Here is a 24,572-nt window from a genome sequence, read left to right on the forward strand (position 1 = left end):
ACCTATTTAAATTGCCGGCTGACACTAGTCCAAAACCAGAGGAGAATAATCTCAGTTGTAATTCATGATGCTTGTAAAACTAATTATAGGTAAGATTTAATTCAAGCTGATATAATGCAAGCATTCTTTATGATGCATTGGTCTTATGTGTATTTATTTATCATCATTTGGGACGGTAAAGATTAAATACAAATGAAAACCTTAAGTTTGCATCATCCTCTCAAAAGACCTATGATACCTTCTCAGTTCTGCATGTTGAAATTTCCCTCTTCCTTTACTTCTATAACTGTAAATTACTATTTAGAGATAAGCCCAGAGTTATAAACGATGCAGTAAAAGTTTGTATTTATGACATTTTCAAGTTTATTTTGCAAAAGCTACTGAGGTAGAAAAATTAACTGGAGGCAAATTCTGAATCCTGAACTCTGAACTTTCTGATTCTTCTGTTCTATAGATTTAGATGTCTTTGAAAGAATCAGGCCAAAAAGAAGATAAAATCACACACAATATTAAAGTTATAATTTCTTGTTTACTATAAGATAATGACACAGTGTTGACTGAGCTGTTTTCTTAACTACTAAAAAAATGATCAATGTAAGCCATAGAATGTTTTTTCTCTGCATGTTTATTCAATTCAGACTTCAAAACAATTGCTAGAAATTAATCACAGAAACAGAACACAGATATGAAAGAGTTCCAGAATGCTTTCTACCCAGGATCATTATTCCTATGTCTATAAAGTCAATTACTTATTGTAGAGTCTTGTCAGATGACATCTTCCCACATTTATTCATTATTCTTTATCTCCTAATTACCTGAATGGCAGCAAAATTAATTTGCATGAGTGAATCCTACCATGCTCTAAATCAACTAGAACAGTAGCTCTGTTATAGGATGCTTCTGAAATAATTATTGCAATTAGCTTCCTAAAAATTTGTCCTTTATGAAAGTAGTTACAGAATTTTTCAGCATCAGAAAAAAGAAATTAAAGATGGGAGCCTCAGAGTTATTTAAATTGCACAGAAGGCAAATGAAAGGAAGCAGAAATGTCTGAAGTGTTCAGTCTCCTATACCGCTTAGCCTTTTAGGATGAAAACCTTTAATTTGAAGGTACCACAGTACTTAGGAAATACTCTTCAGTATTTCCATTCAGTACTCTGAAGTAATATCACCAAATATCTCTGAAGTGGTGTAGCACAGGACTTTTCTTAAGTGTGAGCAAGTCTACCAGAAGGATCTTAATTTATCAACAGGAGAACTTCATGTAGAAAAGGGAGCTTATGATCTGTTTTGGGGAAAATCTTAACATAAATCAGAAGAAGAAATCAACATTCTGAATCCATGCACCTTCTTTGCATGCTGCTGTGCAGTGCACTCAAATGTGGAAAGTCAAAAAATATCTTAGATTTCAGCTGGAAAACTAAAAAAGAGAAATTAAACAGTTAGGAAAGTATGTAACAGTTTTCTATGCTTCCACTTCATGTAGAGAATTCCTCTGTGATACTATTAGATTCTTCACTATGGCTATTACTTTTGACATTTCACATTTTGCAGTATTATTATATAGCGCTGAAGGACCTGTAGGTCATTTTTATGCCAAATACGTCTCTACAGATTCTTCATGGAGTTTAGGGGAATTTGATTATTACATTTGAATCATATCAGAGAGGAAATAAGATAGAAGTCTAACTAGAAAGTGCTACTCTGGGGCAATGGCTCAAGGTGTAATCATTTTTTGATACTTATAAATTAGAATTATTAGATTTCTCATCTTTACATCTCTTCTTGATTAAGTCCATGAATCTGTATGGCTATCTCTCCAGTACTTTACAGCACTGTCTGTGATGAAAATGTTTTAAGAAAAAGATAGTTTGAATACTCATGGCTTATTACAGTGTATTTTAAATTCTGCAGCACACAATTTCAGAAAATCTTTAAAAAATACTAGTATTCCTGCAACAAGTCTCTAGCAAATATTTTTGCACTTTTGTGTAGAACTTGTTATCTCAGAAATTCACAGCACATTAATTAAGCTTAACAACATTCCACTGAGTCAAATAAATATTTTCATATGCAGTAAAATATTTTTACATGAGGCTGGTATGATCAGATTCCTCCAGCGGGTCAATAATGAGGCTGAATATAAGCATGGTGAAGTTCACATTCTCAGTGTCTTTGCATAATTCTCTCTCATTTAATACTGTGGAAGCATTTTTACATCATAGGAAAACAAATGAGACTTTATTCCATCCTAAAAATGCCAAAAAGTCACAGTGAATTTGTACTGGGCTGCAGCTGCAGAGGCTCCTGCCAGGAGTGCTTGGTAATACATAAATTGTCTCCAGCCTGAGAGATTTAAAGAGACATTAATAGTCCAGTCACTATGTAGAATTTTAGATTAGCACAAAAGATGCAAAAGAAAATTTGAAATTCCAAACAAAGAAGAGTCATTTGGGTAAAAAAACATTCTGTGTTGAACCGAGAAGGGCCATGTAGATGTCATAGATGAAAAAGGAACAGCGAAAGTTTAATGTATGAGAATATGTGAGGAAGTACATTGAGAAATAAATTTCAGAAATGTAAATTGGAAACAAAGTCATTTAGTCGAAATTTTAATAGTTAATATTTGAACCAGATACAATGAAAACTCTACACCTGTGTTGTGTGCACAAATGTCTACATATTTCTTAGGCAAAATCCTAAACTATTCAGGTATGTGCAAATGAACCAGGGAATAAAAGGGTATTTCTGAACTCTTCCTGCAGTCGAATAGGCTGCATGAAACCTGTGATTTTAAGCAAGGTGTTCAGCATATGAAAAGTATTTCTGGAATTAACAATTGTTAGATTAAATTTAGATATATTATGTGCAGTGATCACCTGAAATTTTAATCTTTTATACTGTAAGTGGCATTTACTGACTTCATTCAAGGAGTGATGAATCTGGCTTGAAATTAATGATCAAATATTTTTTGCTGGTCTTACAGGGTCTCACGGTATATAGTGCCTAACAGAACATCCCTACGGCGTAATAAAAAAAATCTGCATAAATTGATCTAATTATTTTTGAAATTTGTAAAATGAATGACTGCTGCAGGTACAGCAGTTTTGGTGTTTCCTGATGATTTTCTTAAATTATTGTGGGTTTGAAAACCACTGCTGAAAGGTGGTTGGTGGTTTTTGTTTGTTTCTACTGACCTTTATGATTAATTACTAAATAAACTCAACATAATTAGCTTCTTTAGCAAGTGAACAAGCTTTTTGTTCTTATTGTTGCCATCTAAATAGTCCTTTTTGATCATGGTTTTTGAGTACCTCCAACAGAAATAAATCCTGGCTTCTCAGACTCCAGTGGTGTTGCAATCCATTTCCTTGGAATTGGGGAGAGGTTACTCAAACAGCAAGAAGTAGTAACAATCCTTTTCTTTGTTTTTTTACTAACTGATAGAAACTAGTTGGAAGTTGTCTACATACTACAAAACACACTGCTCTGGGGGCGTACTTTTAGCTAAATGTTTGTAACCTATGCAAGTAGAGAGCAATGTCTCTAAATGCTTTGCTTGTGGCACTATAAAATACTTTACTGTAAAGATACTGGGTTAGTTGACCTCCCCTGCTTCAGAAACGAGAAAACGTCATTATTTGCTGATTCAGAACATGTACTGCAAAAATTGCAGCAGTTCAGAAACTGCTGAGAATGTCTCACTGTTTTGCCTGCCCTAATTGGAGTAGCCACTTTTCAGAAAATTCAACCGCTCTTCCTGTCTCTCACTATCACAGGAGCTTTATTTTGAAACATATTCTCTACTGAGACAGGCACTTGCTGTTCCTACTGTCAGTTCTCATGTTAAACATTTGAGGGAATAAGGTGTGAGGGAAAATTCATTGGGAATTAATTCCCTAATTCCAATAATTATGTCCCTTCTGGGCTATTTATCTATGTATATCTTCAGCTTACTGCCATTTATTATTGCTGGAATGAGCCTAAGATGGATACAGAGGAGTGTAAGAAGGCTAAAGCATTAAAAAAAAAAAAAAAAAAAAAAAAAAAAAAGTAGACGCATGAGGAGAAAGAAATTGAGACTGTGCAATAGAGACAAAACCAATAAATATTGAGCCTAAAAACGTGGTTTTCACAGTCTAACCATATAAGCAACACAGTATGTGGATGCCAAAATTGATCTATAACTTAAGTCTGACTTTGTTAGTAAATGGAAACAGAAATTTGAATCCTTAATTTCATTTCTGAACTTTGTCTTTCTTTCAAATACTTCTTTTCCTTCAGTTTCACAGTTCTTTCTAACTAAAAAGTGGTTCCTCACTCCAAGCTTGTCTGAAATTAGCTGGTAGGTAAGCATTTAGTAGGTAATACATAATGTGGTTCAACAGGCACCATGACAAAAGCTCTTTTGGCCAGGGGAATATTAAGATGGAGGATTTCTTTGTGGTCCCCAAGCAGCAGGAGTTTCAGTGACAAGCCCAGTTCTAGAGGGAATGTATCTTACCTTGTTAGAGGGAGAGGTCGCACTGAAGTGGGAAACATCTATAGTCAGATTTGACAGCAGTTGTTTTTTTTTTTCAGAATTAACTAGTTTCTCATGGGCCTCAGCCAAAAGCTCTTTTGTCCTGTAACAAGCAGAGACGTGACCTCTGTCTTGCTCTGTTTTCGTCTAGAGAAAGAAGATTATGCTTTCAGCATCACCACAAGGACCAGATGAAATGCCATGTCCCAAGGAGGAGTGAGCAGTGCAAGCTATACCTTGAATGGCCTGACACTGTTATTCTTGCTGCTGTTGTCAGACTACCAAGATTCTTGGTAAGTAGAAAGGCCTTCATGGCAAAATACAACTCGTATTCATTAAGCAGTCATGATCATGAACAAGTACTGTTGCTGAGATTCTAAGTGACATTCAGAAAACACAAGACATTACTGAAGAACATCTTAGTATGACTGAGTATCATGCTGTTATTGCATTAGAGGATTCATGCTTCAAACTTGTCCAAAAGCCTGCACAGAGAGGCTGAATTCATAAATCTGTTGCTCTCATTTATTCTAGTGTTTTTGTCCCTACATCATATATCACTCCATCTCTAAGTTTACATCCTTTTCTGCTTCAGTCTCTCCATGTTTCTATGCCTTGCACATTTTGCAAGTTACCATTACATGATTTCCTTGTCATGAATATAAATGTCTTCACCTAAACATGGAAAGATTGAAAAAATTTCTTCATCTTAGGCAAAGCAAAGAGTGTTAGGATTCAATAATTAATAAGCTGCAGATTATTAAAATGTAGCTCTATGGATCTCTAATATGTTCTTACTGGAATCTGGAAATTTAGTGGTGAGCTCTGACAATTTTATTGCATATACACACATGTACCCTAAACATGAAGTTAGGGTTAACTAATTTAACTTCTTTCTAACAGTTAGAAAAAAATCAGACACACAAGCAAAAAAAATGAGTAAAATATTTGTTTTAAAGCGGAAATTTTGAAAGATATACAAAACAATGGTATGAAATGGGATATCCAGAATACTGTTCTCATTATACATCCCACATGTACAAGCAAATGTAATAGATAGCACATACTAAGTTCGTATCATATTGTCACTCACAGAACTGTATTTGTATGCACAGATGCTAAAATTCCCTGAAAGTGAATCAGCAACAAACCCAGTAAACAGTTTTTTTGTCATTCAGTCCCTTACACTGTCCACTGGACCATGCTGACTTCTTGATGTTTATTCAAGTAGCTAAGGACCTTTCTAAGATGATGAGAATGCTCTTTGCCTTAAGCCCATTCCAGTAAATATGTAAGGTCTCTTCTAGCTGCAGACAAGCCTACAAAATAATTTTATATGACTAATAGCACTAGTAGAAGTGACTTCACTTTGCCAAAGGGATGACAATTCTTCTGGGTCGTCTGAAAAAAAAAAAATCTCTTTTTAGCAGTATCATAAGTGCTAATTGTTTTCCTGCCATCACACATGCACAAAAACACATTTCTGCAGAGTTTATGGGCTCAAATGGGTAGCAGAAAACATTCCTATCAGACAATGGCATTTTGAAGATGGGATAGCCTACTTAATTCTTCACATGCAGCAGAGTTTGACACCACCTTTGGAAGCACTGTAAGACAATTTAAAATGAAGGTAATCTTTCAACAGCTTGAAAGGTTTCTTTTTTCCTTGAAACAGACTATGTGCAAAGAGCTAATGACAAAAAGAATTAATTTGAAATCCTTCTAAAATATCATCAGTTTAGCTATCCAAAATATGCAACTTCAGAAAATGTGAAAGGTGGTTATCTTGCTGCAAAAGCAATTTAAATAGCTTACTAGAAGCCATTCAATTGCATATATTTCTCTCATTTGTCAGTGCATTATATACATACAAGTTTGTTTGTTGTTTTTTTTTTTTTTTTTTTCCTGAGGAAAATTACGTTGTTTAGGTTGCTAGCAAAAAATATCTATTAAGTATTTCATATCTTTGAGAACTTGGTTTTGGTTTTAGATGTTTTTAACGTTTTAATGAGAAGTAGTGTGTTTTGTTTTGTTTTGTTTAAGAGATATAAGAAATCTCTTAGAGTTTTCAAATGGTACTCTCTTCCCTTCCCTCTTACCCTTGTTCTCTATTTATTCAAAAATGCAGATGGAATCAGCTGTTTAGCTGTTATGGTCAAGATCTTTAAAGAAGATTAGACTATTTCTTTCTCATTAGTTAGAAATCGTTATTTATTAATGCAGTCTTAAGCAATCTCAGATGGCAGTATGGATAGACTCTCAACTAAATATTTATCTTAGATCTAATGAAAACAGCAAAGTGCAAAAATAATTTCTGTAGGTGTATTGTCCTTCTTGAATCAAATACAGGGGTGGCTACCCAGGGGACTAAATAATATGTCAAAGGCTGGGGTCTCTCCCTAATTTTTATTTCATGGAAAGTTAAAAAATAAAAATAAATAAAATCTGTAAAAAGGCCTTGAAAAGAGGGCTAAAAATACTGATGCAGGCAAAGGTAATGATCTGTATTATGTTTTAGTGGGATTAGGGTATTGAAATATTATCTCGAAATGTTTCATTGTAAACATCACAGAAGAGAACTGCAGGTTTTATGTATTTTTTTTTTGAATGGAGAAGACTGTTCTGAATAGTGGAGTTAATAAGCAGGTACAGACAAAGAGCTGGGTTTGCTAGTGCAGCGTTATATGGACAGACTAACAAGGGAAGTTCAAAACAAGAACAAATACATTTTTCACAGATGGGGGGGTGGGGGGTCTGTAGCAGAGAAAAGAGTAAACTTCCTCTGTATACGCTTTTGCTAAGCTGTCTTCAAATACAGTATGCAAGCTGCTGCTTTGAGTTTACATGGGAAGTGTGTGCCAACTGACCTCAAAGATCTGAAGCTCTCTCAGCTGCTAAGGAAGCTCTGAGGGTTGTTCTCCAGGTATCAATCAGTAGTGTTAACAGCAACATGATCTGGGCTAAGTGAAAGGCATTGCTGTATGGAGCAAATTAAAATTAATTTGCTCCATACAGCAAATGTTAAAATTAATTCAGACATCATCCCCCAAATCCCAGTCTAGTGCAGGTCCAAAACGCTGATTCTGGAGGAATTCCACTCAGCAAAATCCCTGTCCCGAACAGAGCCATCCTCATACAACTGTTCTTCACTGGTGCCATCAATAGCAATTTCTATCTGACTTTTTCCTCTCCACTTTGGTTCCACCACTGGTGGTTCCTCGACCAGTCTAACTGGTATCTCCATGGAGACCATCAGTCTGAAAAGACCTCTTTGTAGGCCCTTTCACAAAACTAGAGTCAACACATCCAGACCAAGAATCACAAAGCCACTGGTCAGATTTTTGTCTTTATTAGCATCAGCTTTGACCATTTTTGGCACAAGTTCTCTCTTTACAAAACCAAGCTCCATCAAAAGCAAAGTCCATTTCTGTATTCTCAGGGTGACCTATCACTTCTATGTTCATAAGACATTTTAAGAGCTTAAGGTTTTAAAGGGGCTTTAGTACTTAAGCACCTTTTAATCCGTAAAGCAATTTATGCACAAACATCTTTAAGGAGATAAAAATGGCTTTGTTTCTTAAATGCCACATGTTTAAGCTTTCTCACTCTTAAATCTTCTAAAGTGGTTTATGTATTAAAACCACTAACACCAGTATTGCTGCCGAATCAGTCTGTGGCTTTGGACATACCCCTTGCACTTCTTATCTGTTTCTCTATCTGTGAAATGGGAGTAAGAACATTGCAAGTATTGTATTGTGTAAGTGGTTACTGCCAGAGCAGGAATTTAAATATGGAAAAAAAAGAAAAGAAAAAAAAAAGCATAAAAATACCTAGCAGCTTTATTAAACACCAGAATATTAGTGGTCAACTGATCGGTGCTAAATCAGTGCACACAAACAACATTAGAAACCATTTTCCAGCAACAGAGAAATGAATTCAGTAATGTAAAATAAAATAGTCTCTTGTCTGGTACAAAGAAATGCTAATCATTGTCAATACTGTTAAACAAAGTTTCCAGGATTATGTATATACCTACATTTTGAAAGACAGGATCACATTTACACGTACTCTCTTGAAAGATCTCTTGCAGCTCTAGCCCTGCCTTTCATTTGCTCTTTCCCTGCATGAAACCACGTAGCTGTTTTGGATAGTTGTCTGTCCTTCCTGTGAGAAATGATCATGGCATAAAAATGTTGTCCTTAACACAGGAACTTATCACTGGTATATGCAAAGGTCAGTATCATTATTTTGGAAACAGATTAACATACGTGTCTGAATGTTTGGTGTTTTTTTTTTTCCCTAGAAAAGTTTATTAGAACTTGGGTTGTAAAGTAAAGGGACAAAGAGATGATTTTTTAAGGTTATGCATAGAGTAAGAGATGACAATTCATGGAGAAAGATTGACACTTTATTCAATAACCTTTAGAGAAAGAGGGAGAGGCTACAGGCAATGTAATGCTGAGAGACAGATGAAGCGACTTTAGGTAATCAAAGTAAAAATTGCTGCCTGACAGAATCCCAGCAGCAAGGCCCTTGTTTTCTGAGATACTTGATGAGTTTTTACAGGGTTATAGTGTTTGAGTTTTATGTTGTATGATATTCACCAAGTGGCAGGGTGACCCTCTTCTCCCCCAGTATGTTAGCACTTCTCTGTGGCAAAGTAATTCTGTTGCTGTCTTACCAGAGATGAACTCATGAATCAGTGATGTGGGCAGGGGTGGCAGTCCGGATAGCACTCTGTCAAATCTATAACTCCTTTAAAAAAGACTGTTTTTCTGCTTCCAGCAGTTATTACTGTGTCGCAATCAGGCAATTTCATTCTGTAATATTGGGTGGCCTGGATTTGAGTATTAAAAGCATAACAGCTACCAGAATCAGCACATCAGATGATCCAAAATTTGGCAGTGAGTCCCCCCCTTTTTTCGTCTGCTCTTTCTAGTTCATAGTGATCACTACTCCAGTGAACACTGTGTTTTCTTTAAGTCATAACCTTTAATCCTATCTTGTAGAAGTTGTCAAAAAGTTTTAAGAGAGAACAAAATAACTTTTTTTTTTTGCCATGTCTTGTATTAACCATGGATTCACTTGCAATTTGTAAATTTTCAATAATTAAGCCACGCCATGTCCATGAAAGGTCATTCCAAACATACAGCTTGCAACCCTTTGCATGCTTAAAACTCAGATAGGTCAATAAATCCTCATGGACTCACTTGTGCAAGAGTAACCACACAGCATAAATAGGTAAAGATTATTAGGTTTGAGGACAGATACATTCTAGTATTTGATACACCTGCTCATGACAGGAAATTGCTGATTTTAAATAAATTACATACTTTGTCTTACACCTAAGAGCAAGCGAATTGTATCTCTGAATGCACAGAAAGGTGTCCTGAATCCTGAGCCATTGTCATGCCCAGTAGACTGAAGTCAATTTGACTGCTGTTCTTCTGGGTTCCTCCAGTAACTCTGTCAAGCTGAGTTTCTTCCTGAGCTCAAGCTGTCCTTAGCTTTCAAGAACATCTCACAGCAAGCTTAATTCAACCTTGGTCTACTTTTAACTGTTCTTTTAGTAAGACTGAGCACATCAGAAAGAGGTGCAAAATAAACTCTCAGTGTGTTTTCAGGGAAAAATCTAGCACATCTGAAGAACGCCTTGAGAATCATAGTACAGTCTGACATTGTCCTTTGCACTTTAATTAAAATTGTTAACTAGAAACAATAAAATAAGAATACTAAAAAAAAATAAATTGCTGCACCCTGTTGATGCGCTAGATCAGAGAGAACAGCCCTACCTCCTTACTCTTTTAGTGGTATGTCCTAGGATAAAACCTTTTGTTTGTTTGCTTGTTTTGTTTGCAACCTTTGGAAATTTTCATTTTTAAATATCCCTCATAGTGAGCCAATGAAACTTGGTAGGATCATGGAGTTGTTAGCTTGTTTTAATCATGGTTAACCATTTCTAACCTTTGTTAACCAATTTTATTTTGCCTATAACATTTCTTAAAATACCTAATAATAGAGAATCTAGTGTATAGTGTCTTTATTGAATTTAGTCTGAAGAAATGAGAGTGAGAGAGGAGATTTTTCCTGCTAAAAGAGCTTTGCTTGACAAGATAAATTTATGAATAAAATAGTGCATAACAGGAGCTCCCTTTTGGCTATATATATTTTTTGAATAATTAATAAAGCTATAGGGTATAATTTCTAGCACTTGATGTAATGTTTACCTATAAATTATTATAATATGTGGTGACATAGTGCAACTTGCTATGGAAGTGTGAAGGATGCAGTGCATCAGTTTTGGTTGATATATTATTTGGTGCTAGCTCTTGTTCAAAATCTAAACATTGCAGAATAAGGGAGAAAAGAAATTTACTGGTCTGTAAATACAGTTGAAGGTTCTGCTTGTCTTCAGTGGAAGCCACTAGTAGCTGTAATATAGCATCTGATACTACATGAAGTAAAGCTGAGCAGACTCTGAAACTGTCGGGCTTTACCCAGTCCTTCTGAAATGCTAGTTATGCAAGAGTATTATTTCTTAGCACTGTTCAAAAAACAGTAATCGGCAAGACTTAGCTTAGCTTCTGGTGTTAAGAGTGACCATGGGCGGGAAGATTATGCAATCATTTACAGATCCATTAAAATCATTTGTAAAATAAATTTCCTAGCCATTAAATATAGGTAAATTTGCCAGTATACCATGGATGACTAATGTTTATGAAAATCTAGACTTCTAGCAGTCTAGAATACAGTGGGTTCCTCTGGAAGCCATACCAGTGAGACACTGAGCTTTGCAGATGTTAGAAAAGGGCACTGCAGAGACATATGATCAGATAAGGATCCCCTTCAGTGTTCAGAGAAAAGACTGCTGAACGCTGCAAGTGTTACTCCTTGAGAACTAAGCTAATCAGCCAAAGGATTACATTTTGATTTTAGTAAATTTAAATAAAATTCTTGGTTATGGGATTGGACTAGACCTATTGGAAAATGAAATTCTGAGTAACAAAAATTATCAGAAAAATCAGATAAGGCCTTGTCTTTATGGATAGATTGTAACACTAACTAAATATTATTATTACCTTTTTGTGTAAAAATAAAGGTGTTTGTATGCACACACAAACACGTGCACATACACACCACACACACATATTGGTATAAAGCAGCTTTGTACCTTTATAACTGATTCTACTTCTGTGGTGATAACAATTTAAATATTTTGAAAGAAAAAGTATAACCTGTAATAATAATCTATTGATAGATTAAATAAATCTCCCTGATACCAGTATTAAAAAAACTGAGCTTTTTTTTTTTTTTTTAATTAAATGTGACGGTAATGCATATTGTGGTGACATTAAACAAATTCCCAACATTAGCTGGATAACTCATAAAATGTTCTGTACCACAGGAAATCTCTTACAGCCACTTCTCTCTTTCTTTCTCACACTTTGATTGTCTTATGGAGTGATATCTTGGACCTTTGGATCTAATTAAGGGTGATATGGTTGACAACTAATAAAGTAGTGCTTTAGTAATTCCATATCTGAGTTAGGTGAAAGATTGCATTTCTCTCCCCACACACACACAAATCTTGCCAGGTTGAGAATTATTCATTGCTGGTATAAAATAATAGGAATTAGAAAGCCTGAAAGGATCTCTGCAGTAGGTTACTCGTTTCTCCTCAGTGATTACAAACTAGGCTTTTTCCTTGCTGTAGGAAATGAAAAGAGAATAAGGGTTCACCACTTTCCTTAAAGGTTGAGGAAGAAAAAGAAAAAAGAAAGCCCACATCTTGTACTGTGTAAGTTTAAAATATGTTATGAGCTATCTAGAAAAAAATGAGGAAATGAACTTCTCTAACATAGGGGATTTAAGGAGCACAACAGCATCCATCTTAAATGAGTAATTTGTGGGAAAGTCTATTAGAAAGTGGAGCACTGAATACCTGTTGCTGTTCTTTCAGTTCGAAACATTTGTTCAGAAGGATTCACCCCTAAAGGACTTCTCACTAAAAGCTAGCCCTTGAGTTTAATACAGGCTATATTCTTTGAAGGGGCAGTGTGGCCAGTATTTAGCAAATACTGTAGTTTATGGGCCTTGGCTTTTAAAGGTTATGGCAGGTGTGACAGTGAGGATACAAACTGCCTATACACTGCTGTCTGTCAAGAGAAAGGGTGGACTTTGTCCCAAAAGGTGAGTGACATGAGCTGAGGTGTGTTAGCAAGCAGTTTGCAACTGCAATTGGAAGCAATCAGAAGACTGAAATGCAGCTATCGCCTCTGTCAGCAGTACCCTTCAGAAAGCCAAGCTTATAGCAGCTTTCTCAGTCTGGGTTTCTGAAAGGAGTATCTTCCTGGGGTGAATAGCCTTTGCTAATGCAAAGAGATGCCTGTGGGGTTGCCTGTGACCCTAAGGCTTTATTCTGTTTTCATTCTAGCACACCATCAAACCCCATGAAATATTTATAAATGCAGAAACTTCCAAATGATGTTCTATTTATAACAGTAATAAAATGACATCTCTCTAAGTACATTTCCTCTAAATTTTTAAGTCGTGTCATACACCCAGGCTAAGATGATAAATTAAAGAGTACTCCACAACTCATGGGAAACAATGAATAATGTTCAGCTGAATAACAGTTCTGATTCCTTATCACTTCTTAAAACATTTCCTTCCCCCTTCAATTATTTTAGGACACTTCCCTGCAAGTGGAATCGTGTTTGGCTCATATTTAGATTTTTTACTCTTTCTCTGTGGTAGTTCAAACCTTTTACCATTCAGCTTAGTGTTTTGTGCTTTTGTTCTACATACATATAATGACTCTATAAACATGATTCAATTATTTTCTGTAAAAATGCAAAGAATAATGCATGTTTTTTTGAGTTTTGGAAAGCTTCATAACTTCTGAAAAACAGGTTAGTGAAACCATTGGAAGGGGTCCGGTTTCAGTAGAAGCTATGTACCACTGGAGACTAAACTAAACCTCTAGATCAAGTCATCAGCATTTAAAACATGCTGGAAGGAAGAAGTGAAGGCGGCACCTTTTATTTTTTGCCCAATTTACACTAGATGTCAGAGTATATATAATAGTGTTCCAAGTCAACCCAAAGCAGGAAAGAATCTTGATAAAGGCTATGCTACTACAATTCATCCACGTTGAACAGCTTCTGCAGGGCAGGCTGCTTGTGACTTCAGCTTTTGAGATGAACTTCCCTCTCACAGACCCATAGGAGCTTGTGGCTCTGGTGCTTACCGGCCTTTGCTGAGGTCTCCTGGAGGCCAGGTGACACTGCTGAAGCAGAGATTACTATCTGTTAATAGTAAATGTCTTTCTTTTTGGATTGCCAAGACACATGTCAATTTATGAATCTGAAGTAGTTGTTTGAACTACTGAACTGGAAAACCAAAATTGTTTCCAGTTACAAATCTCAACGTTGTCTCAGGTGGGAGCAGTCACAATTTAACAACAAAGATACCAGAGGGAAGAGTGAGAGAATACGCACTGTTAAATACAACATGCTTTTTATTGTACATGAGATGCAATCATAAATCTATTAGCTCTAATCTACTTTTATTATCTGAGAGAAGCAGCACAGTGGCAAGCTCTCAACAGAGCCTGGATCATTAAACTTTACAATATATTTACAAATACCACTAAAGAGGTGATTCTCAAGAACATCATAACTGAGAGAGAAAAGACTCTTTGATGTGCCTGTTATGATTAACACTCTGCGTGATGATGCAGATAACTCCAGTTAGGTTTCTTGTCATCGTCCAAGTCAAGGAGACCCTACTATTGTAGGAGTAACATTTACATTTGACTAAGGATTGTAACTCTACAGGGAATCTTGTTTAAAAGTGTTGATGTTCAAGCATCCATACTGTTAAATGAGGAAAATGGGAAGTGACTGTTCTCCATGAAATCATGTCGTTTAAGAGAAAGCCTCAAGATTTTGCCCATCACTGTTCACCCCTTGCTTGCAGTGCACACAGAAGTGTATCAGTAACTAACAAAAAGCTTCAGCAATGAAAGAGATGTGAATTAAGCACAGGATTACTTGTCCTTTTCTCTCGGTACACGAGACATGCTGACAGAAGTAATTCTCCAGGGTCATCAAGCCCCACTGAAAAACTGGGGAAGCTTTTAGCCTCATTTTTTAGAGGTCAGTAATAGGTTTTGTTTGAGAACATTTATAACAAGGCCAGTATTGTGAAAAGAAAAAGTCTGACGTGACATACACCTTTATAAACATCATTGAATTATGTCTGATTGTCTCAATTTCATCTCACAAGGATATTATAGACTGTATAGTCACTAACACACGTCTCTTACAGTAATTTTATTCACAGGCAGAAGCAAGCAGTAGTCAAACTGCCAAACAGTGCATTTACTTTGCTTTTCCTCTGCCAGCTTTCCATGCCAGGACAAACCCTTTTGAACTCAGTGACAGGAAAGTAAATAAATGGAAATTGGTCCCTAACAAAGCCACTGTCATCCCTCCTAACAAACCACAGACCTCTGTCCAAACTTGCAGAAACAAGAGTTTTCCCCTGGCTGCTCAACAGCTGACTTTACACAGGGTTAAACACAAAATGCTGTGAATGTTCATCAATTTCATGCCAGCCTTCATTCTAGTTTGTGTTTATGTGGCTTAGTAACTACTGGACCTCTCTTTGGTTTTAGCTCAGAGTCTGACATGAGCCCAAACTAAATAGCTCTACTTTGTCAGATATGCAAAATGCAAAGGTGGTATTTACTGAGATCACTAAATGTCTCAAAATCAGCTGCCCATGCCCTTTGTGGCCTAGAAGTTCGGTAATGAGACTACCAAAATTATCACTCACAGTTGGCTGTTCTTTCCACTGTATAATGGTATTTCAACATGCATACTACCTCTGAAGCATATTATGGAGCCAGTTCTTTGAGGATGGTTTTGGAGAAAGTGCACTATTTTGTACTTGTTACTCAAAAAAGGTCATTGAGATTGTCTTTCTTACCTGATAGAACATATTGACCTAGTGATGCTGTGTGTTTCTAGCATCAGCGAAGATTTTATTCGTATGTGACTTCCTTTGTGAGAGTAAGAGACGCTGAAAACCTTTTGTAGTCTTGTGGTTCTCTTTCAAAATATTGTTCAAACTTGAAATAGATGAAGGAATTCTTTAAAAATATTCTCTAAGTGCTCTAAGTACCTTCTCAATTATTAGAGTTAGCTGTTGTGAGCCGTCTTATTTTGAGAGGTTTCTTTCAGCCAGAACTAAATTCAGGTCAATTCTGTGAATAATTTCAGAACTACAATAATACTTCCAGGGAATTTACTATCCACTGGTATTTGTCCAGTGCTACTTGCAAAGACCTATTCCCAGTTCGTGCTTATTAATTACTAAGAGCCTACCAAATCTGGTATAATGTTTTCACTGCTGGTACTGACAGCTCCTGCTGAAATCCAACAGGAATCATTCAGTTGTTCACGTTCAGCATTTCTGAAATCAGAGCTTTACTCTGGAAAAGCAAAGTACTACACCTACACACTTCCTTTACCTAGTGATTGTTGCCTATGCAACATACACAGAATAGGCTTTCAGCAGCAGTGAATACTTTTTCCAGTGAATTATCACATTCATTTTATTGATGGAAAATTCTGCTAAAGAAACTTGTCCTTTCTGACCTCCTACAGAGTGTAATGTGCTAGTCCTACTTAGGTTAACGGAAATTCTTAAGCTTTGTCCTGTATTTATTAATGTTAATGAAATTCAGCAAATGGCTGTTTTCAGGGAAAGCAGTGAAAGCAGAGGAGAGGGTAATGGCAATAATGAATCTGTAATTATTTGTAGAAATAAAAGAGAGAGTTCTTACACAAGAAAGAATTCGTATGTAAAGACAATATTAACAGACATGGCAAGACTACATGCAAAGTTTTTTCCAAAATTGTGTAAGGAAGAAAGAGGATTAAAAGAGGAATTAGCAAGAGCTGAAACATCTGCTATTCGTGAGTTAAGAGCATTAGGAGAGTCAGTACGTTATCTGTGCTACCACCAGTCTTTAATGTAATGAATAGAAACTTTATCTCATTAAATATCAAGGAAGAGGCTCTCTATCTCTAGTTTAATCTGTATACTGTAATAATGCAGCTATTTTAACAAGATACATTAAAGAAGGAATTCAGTAAAAATTAAATTTTTAAATGTGAAATTAAAGTAAATACTGGCTGTGCTGAAATAGTAAGTAAAATAGGAAGACAAAAAATATAAACTAACTAAAATAGAGATGTAAGCCTGTATTATTCTTTACTAGAAATACAAAAGCCTGTATTATTCTTTACTAGAAATACGAAGGTGTGTGTAGTAAGTTGCAAAACCTGGGTAGTGAATAAAACCTGGTAGAATAAGATATCCAGTGAAGGTTTGAATCATTTCTGGTCACCTCACTATGCAACTGACCTACTTTCTTCTCTGAAAGCTTCTTACCACCTCTCTTGTTCTGTTGATTCTATGAACTTTGATACCTACGTAGTTTGACTGAACAATATAAGTAGGTAACATAGTGCTATGCCTCCACCTAATGCCTGCTATACCAATATAATACATATAAAGATGCTAACAAATGGGTCATTATGCATACCACATAGATATTTACAGTGATATTGCATGTCTATGCACAGTTATTTTGCCACTAACGTTCATATAAGATAGATCTGTCTGTACACTCCTTTGTGTTGTGTGCAGTGACATTGCCTATTGCATCCCTGTTCTTCAAGGGAATCTGCTGAGAAATACCAACATTTACTTTGCTCTGATTCAGAATGATGAGTGATGGTTGTATATCTTTTTAACCTGAGACATAAAATTTTTGGGGAAAAAAAGTGATTTCGTCATGGTGTAGTATTCCAATATTTCATTTAGAATTTCACATTCAAATATATTTTTGAATATAAAATAAGTGTATACTTCAAATTACAGTATTTTAAATTGTCTCAAATACTTTTTGGAACTTTAGTTACAAATTAGGAACTACATAGATGTTGATGTATTTGTTCAGGTTATTTAAATATACATGCAACTATTAAACTCAAAAGATCAGACAATGTAAAATTCAATGTGCTTGAAAAAATGTATAATGAAACTGTTTTTCAACAATGCAACATTCATGAAGAAAAAAATATTCTTCAAATTTTACAAATCTGCCACACCAAAGTGCATCCTTTTTCTTTGGCCTAGACAGAAAATCCTGAAATGTTCTGTTAAAACAATTCCTAGCCAATGTATAATGTTGCTTATTATTGTATTGAAGAAAGCTATGATTATTAATCACGTATGTGTCCATGATGGTATCTCTGTATTACATTGTTAGGGTCTAAAGCTGCATCAGTTTCAACAAGATCTGGAGCTGGCACAAAATTTGCAGTGCTGCGTTAATATTCCATCTATTATATATTCTGACCCGAACCTTCATAAACGTCACGCTTTTTTTTTTTTCTTTTTTTTTTTCTTTAATGTAATCTCTCCATTGTTGTACCATTCATATGTGTCATGTCACTTTGACTCTCTTCTGGCTGAGAGAGCTAAAATGAGCTTCTGCTAAAGTTAGGTTAATGCCACTCCTGATCAGCCAGTGCTGTGAAATGATGCAAAACTAACACCTCTTCTTGGAAGCTGAGGTCACTGCCAAGAGCAATGAGATTTTTTTGTACCAAAAGCGAAACTGACACTTTTTTCCCACTTTTCAGTGTTTCCAGCTGGGAGTGAAAAGGGGTTTTCACAAATGAAATAAACCACCTGCTTTCTCCAGTCATACACAAATAGCCTTTTCACTCAACCGGGATGCCAAATATATTTTGCGTGCTTTTAAGTAATCTGTACAATAGAGAAAATTAGGAAAGAAGGTGAGTGGGACTGGTAACCATCTCTCTTATCTTTTTTTCCCCCATTGGATCCTGACTGTCTTTAGAAGTAATGGGTATTTTTGGTTTTATTCTACTTATCTCTGTGAGAATGTGAACAAGAAATCATAATTTAAAGTGGGCAATGAATTTTCTAGTTTTAAGTATTTTCTTATGTAGTAATACCTTCCGTATCACCCTGTACCCAATAATCTCAGAACAAACTTTAAAACTAGGCTGGGATTCCCACCTATCAGGTGGCTGAATATGCCAGCTTTGCATATAATGCAACAGAAGCAGAAAAAAAGGTTATGGACCTACTGCAAAGGTATCTGTGACAGACAACAAATTTTCCTGCTGACAATCATGCATTTTCTTTGATGTATCTTGGACAGATCATTTCCACCATGATTACTGCAGTATCACTCAGTATCTTTCCAAACTTTTGTTTAGAGTTTGGAAACGGCCAGAGAAGAGTTTGGCCAAAGGATCTCTGGCAGGACTTATACTGCCTTATGTATGATGTGACTTTGTAAGTTTAATCAGTTCTGAAATAATACATCTCTTCCTCACTACCAGAAAATCAGTTATTTGATTTTGACTCTTTTAATCTCCCGGATAAAAACATTCTGCCTGTTGCAGAAGGCAATTTGATATCCAAATAACTTTCAGGTCAGTGTTTGATGTAACACTAAAGGAAGCCATCAGCCAATATTTCCTCAGGAGGAAGACCGAAGTAATAAATATATTCCTCAAGCTTACTTCTCTGTAATAGTGTCTTTGAACCTGTAGTCTTAAACCTTGGTGTTCACTAGAGATAACTAAGGCAATGTCTGCATCAACAAGTAGTCTTGTACAACAGGAAGGATCTGCAGAGAATTGGAGCTGAGGACCTGACATGCACACTCAAGCAGAGGACAGGATGCTGGGAATTTATTTTGACCATCATTGCACTTGTCTCTCAGACTGAAAACCCACTAGCAGCTGGTGCATATCTGTTTGTTTTCATCAAAAATAACCCAGCTCAGAATGCTATGCGATGCAAATCATAGCATGCAATGTGGCGACAGCTCTGAGATTGCCTTAAAAAACACATTTTTCACCCTAAAGCTGAACCACATTTTTTTAAAAACCACATTTTTCACCCTAAAGATACAACATAGGCGAAAAAAGCAGGCTGTTAGAATTCCCTGCATAGGGCCAAAACACAAGGTTGCAAGCAAAGTTTAAAACTACTGCAGTAACAATATTATACTTTTTTTCTGAAATGGTTACCATGGAAATACAACAGATGCAATATTTATGAAAAGAGTGTATTTATGCAAATCTTATGAAGTAATATCATACTTCTACCAAGGTTTCTCTTTGTGAGTCTATTTCCAGTGTCTTCCAAGACTGAAGGGAGAACTTAAATGTAAATGTCAAACCTTGACTCTTTAATATGATTTTCTCTAGTCCTGCTGGCCTTTGTTTCCTATCTCTACATGATTACATGTTCTGACAGAGCTTTCTTTATCAGCAACAAGTCACTTACACAGTGATAAGAGAACATTGCTGTGTTGCAGAACATACTTGTTCCTGAACTAAAGGGTAATGGTTAATGTTTGCCTTCACTTTTAGGCTTCTCCTTAAATTTCCGTTTGGTTCAACATCCTTTTAAGTGGAATCAGGCTAGTGAAGTGGGTAACCTTGGGCAGCTAGCCAAAAGGAAGAAAGCTGAAGCAGATGATGGGAATATGGCTGTTCATTTACCCTTGTTAATATGCCAGTGGTCTCAGCCTACTTCCTAGAAGGCTTTTCAGGGCACACATAAGGTATTTCTAATTTTCATATCATCACAGTAAAAAAGAAAGGAAGAAAGTCTGAAGGCTCAGGCTCTCATTAAGGCCACAGGCACTTCACCTTGTTCTGGAAGCGTAAAGGCAATGTGGGTTTCATCTACCTCCTCTTTCACATCTTTCTATTCTGCCAGAGTAATGTGAAATTGTTTTAAATTCACAAAGACCTGGCCTGGACTTTATTTTTAAAAGATAAGTAAAGATTAAAGGAGGGTAACATTTTATGAAGTGTTTAGAATTAAAAAAAAAAAAAAGAGAGAGAGAGAGAGAGAAAATCTATCCTTGTATTAGGCTGAAAAGTGATGCATATAGATCTATCAGTGGGGATAACTCCAGACTTACACTTCAAGAGCTGATATGCATCATCTAAGCCTGACTGTGATGGGTATTCCACGCAGCAGTATCCCCTTAAATCAGTGCACCAGTGGGCAGGTGCAAGAGTTACAAACATACCTTGTATATGTAAATATTCATACATATATATACACACACACACATATATATACTTATATATGCTCGTGCATGTGTATGCCTAAATATACATATATAAAATATACCCTATTCTTGCATCAGACATAATGACAGTTCTCCTGACAATATGTTCAAAGCCTAATGAAACACGTCAGCTCCTTATCTGCGTATGTTTATCACAGCTGATCAGTCAAGAAATAGAGACATGAATTGCTCTAAATGGGGCAAGAAGTACTGCAGCCCTCTGAACAACAATCCCAAGAAACCATTATTGTACCTCAGTGTTGGCATATATATATACTAATCCTTTCTCAACAGATTGTCAGATTTTGTACTCAGTGAAGAAGTGTGGATTTCCTCAGTTAAAGAAAATCCTTTTTTTTTTTTAATTTTTTTTTTTATTTTTCATTTACTGAGATCTCTAAAGCTCCTCTTAAGTGCTGTTCATTATCTTGGTTTCCTAGTAGAATTAACATATATAGGTGTATAAGAAATGTAATTTGGATGCTGGTACAAAAGATTAGAGAATTACCTATCACAATGGAAAAGACTAAAATGTAAAATCCCTTGAAGCAAAAGAGCTCATGCTTCCTTCCTTTTTATATCTTTTTCTTTTTTCTTTTTTCCATTTAATTTATTTATTGAAGTGTTGAATTCCTATTAGTCTTTTAAATATTTTGCAGCCAGCTGTAGGAAAACATCTGAATTAAGCTAACGGATGAGACCAGCTTTTTCTGCTCCATAATTATCCACTGACCTGATTTCTAAAAATAATACCACTTCACCTTAGAACATTTGTCAAACAAATTGGTTTGTGCTAGTGCTAGCAACTGCAGTTCTAGCCTATGCAGGCTGCAAGATACATGTTAGCATTTAAATCTTATAACAATGGTCTAGAGTTATACAGGCTCATAAAAAAGTCAGCATTTTGACGATTATATGAAAAAGTAGAAAGGCAATCTGATTGCAGTGGGTTCTGCTTCCTTGAGAGGGAACATTTTGATGTTCTTGTGGCTGCACACACTGCAACAGGAGCAGGTAGCACTGTGAAATCAGTCTAAAGATAGCCACCAGGCTGAGCCTGTGCTGTCCTAGTATCTGTACTGAAGACTGTTTGAACAGACTTCAGAGGAAACCAAATGTGCCTATGTACATGCTTCATTTATATAATTGTGAGTGATTCCAGTGTATTATTTGGGTGTTACATTGACACTGTAACAGACTATCTTTAAATTGTATACAAGAAATTCAATTCTTCATAGGGAAGTCAAAAGCAACTATGCATTAGGTCTTCTGGGACAAAAGAGGGTGTCCTTGAAGGATTTACCTCAAATATCATTTCCTCGACTATCATTGGCAAGTCCTCAGAAGTGGTTGGGTGTCATTTATGGAGTGATGAGAAAATAACAAGGATAAATCAAAAAAAGAAGCTCTAATGAATATGTGATCCTCAGCTGCATCAGTTCATGGCAGTTTTCATGTAAGTGACAGAGCCTGCTAAAACAAATCAGAGTAATTACAGCACCATAAAATTTTCAGTGCACTCTATGTGTTCTTCACAGGGGGTGACTGAGAAGAAGTTTACATTCATTCATTTTTGTTTGATTTAAGTAGCTACTTGATGGCACAAGGGTGTCTCGATGCAAGAGTTTTCATTTCATTTTTGAAAGAGAAGTACGTCAATTTTTCTGTTGACCTTTTTGTAGTTTTTCAGTAACATACCTTCTGAGTAATTCATCAATTTTCTTTGAAAGGATCCCAACTTAAGATCGTTATTATTGAAATCTCATACTACTAAAATACACTGGGTAGAAGTTTCTGTTGATGGCACTGAATGAGTTATCAAAGTGGTAATGTCATTTTTGTACTTCCAGAACAGGAACTCTTTTTGTGTGGTAGCCAGAGACTGCTGACAGTGCCCAGAAACAGCTATCATCTTGTGCTTGTGCCCATTAATAACTGACAGAAGAGTCTTTTAGAATTCAGATAGAGAGAAAGTCAAATACTAGCCCTGAAATCAACATTATCCTGACAGTTTTATGTGCAATCCAGAGCTGGAATAACCCTATGAACAAGTTTCATTCAAGACCAGCACTTTTATATATAACTTCTCAGCAGAAAGGGGTCTACACAACTGTCCTCTCTTAGTGCTACTTCTACTGGAGGCTTCCCATTAGGAAGGTGTGACAATGCACAGAGGCAGAAATAGGCTCTTCTCCTGAAGGATTCTGCCACAGCACTGTGAACAACTTCCATAGTGAATATAGAAAGACCTCCAAATCACCATTAACTGTGTTGTACCCATACCTGCACATACAAAATGGCCTCTCTTCTGCCAGATCACTTTATTCTCAACTACTTTTTACCACCACAAAATGTCTTCTTAGCTTAAAAAAAGGAATACATACATCAAGTGAAAGATGTATCATTACGATGACAAAAATATATAAAAAGCCCTTGATATGTAATGTACACAGTGCAAATTATAATGTTTCATCTGTTAAAAAAACAATCAAACAAAAAAACTAGCTTTTCATTGTTTTGAAGTCAAAAGCAACTGAAAGTTGACTAGCTGAAAAAAAAATAGTAAAAACACCTCCTGCCTCTCTGCAAATCTATTCTGTAATGTCGTTGGCAGCTGCCAATTTAAAGGAACAAGCTTGTTGAAAGAAAATATGATATCCATGTAGCAAGGTTGGGTGTTAAACAGAGTTATTTTATGTTAGGTTGGTTCATTTTGAGAGGCTGCTGAGACTGATTGTCAGAAGGAGGCAAGTTTTCTAAATAGGTTCAAATGGTACCTAATTAAATAGAGCTATGGAAAAAGTCCAGAGTGCTCCTTCCAACTCTAATCTCTGTAATTTCAGTAGTGAATGTTTACATAGCATTTTGAACATATAAAGTGCTTTTCATGAAGAATTGTTGTTTACTTAGCATATATAGTATAATAGTGAAGTGTTCAAAGCAGATACAGTTAAAAAAGTTAAAATGTTTTAAAAACAAAACAAACAAAAAAAAAGAGAAGACAGTAAGTTTCTCTCTCAAAAGAAAATGGCAATTATAATTGTTATAAGAAAAAAAAACAGTGAGCTATTAGGTCTATAGTGACTCAAACTGAAGATTTTTTATTTTTTTTTTATTTTTGAAATGGGCAATACGGTTTTGAAAAAAGTAGCATATGGGTCCTTCTTCTATATATATCTTTCTTCTGCATGAAAATGTTGCAAATAGAATATCTACTTTCCTTCTTTTTATCCATCTTTCTGTTATTATTTGTTATGCTGCTGAAATAAACTCCATTAACTTATGTATGGCATCTTCTTCTGTCTGTCAGGTAGACCTTAGATATTCTGTAGCCTATAAGAAACAATACTAGCCACCTGCTGGAGTGGAATTTCAATAGGTGCAATGTTAGGATGTGAGTGACAGTACTGGTAAATATTTACATTTCAGTAAACACCATGGAATTTAATCATGAGCTGGAATGCATTTCTAATAGCTAGCCTAGCCAAACATTTAAACTACTTTTCTTTTGAGCAGTTGGAAATGACATAGTTGGAAATATGAATTTGTGTATTGTTTAAAATGTTTTTCTCCAATAACAACAAAAAACAAACAAAAAAGAAAGTGGGGGGAGAGGCATTGCTAAAATTTCAAAGCCTTTTTGCCTGCTTTTTGATTTTTTTTTAATTTATTTTTTTTCCTTTGTGACACTAGGAAAATGAGGTGATAGTAATGGGTAAAGGGCTTTGTTTGCTGAACCAATAATGTGATGGCATTCTTGTTTGTCTCAGTACTTCTGAGCATCTTATAATCAATTTTCAATCTCAAAACAGAAATTCTCTTATGTAAAGTAGTGAAAAT

General features: G+C 35.7%; 1 protein-coding gene across 1 annotated transcript in view; it reads left to right on the top strand.

Annotated features, from left to right (window-relative positions):
• The window catches only part of LOC310899750 (uncharacterized protein), a 566,537-nt gene that overhangs the window by 294,744 nt on the left and 247,221 nt on the right, over positions 1-24,572 (top strand). The window contains exon 11 of the mRNA XM_083836630.1: positions 4,674-4,815. The gene's annotated coding sequence lies outside the window, so the exon portion shown is untranslated. The remainder of the gene's footprint in view (positions 1-4,673; positions 4,816-24,572) is intronic.

This window comes from Anser anser, assembly GCF_964211835.1.
Source record: "Anser anser genome assembly, chromosome: 5".
Taxonomy (NCBI): Eukaryota; Metazoa; Chordata; class Aves; order Anseriformes; family Anatidae; genus Anser; species Anser anser.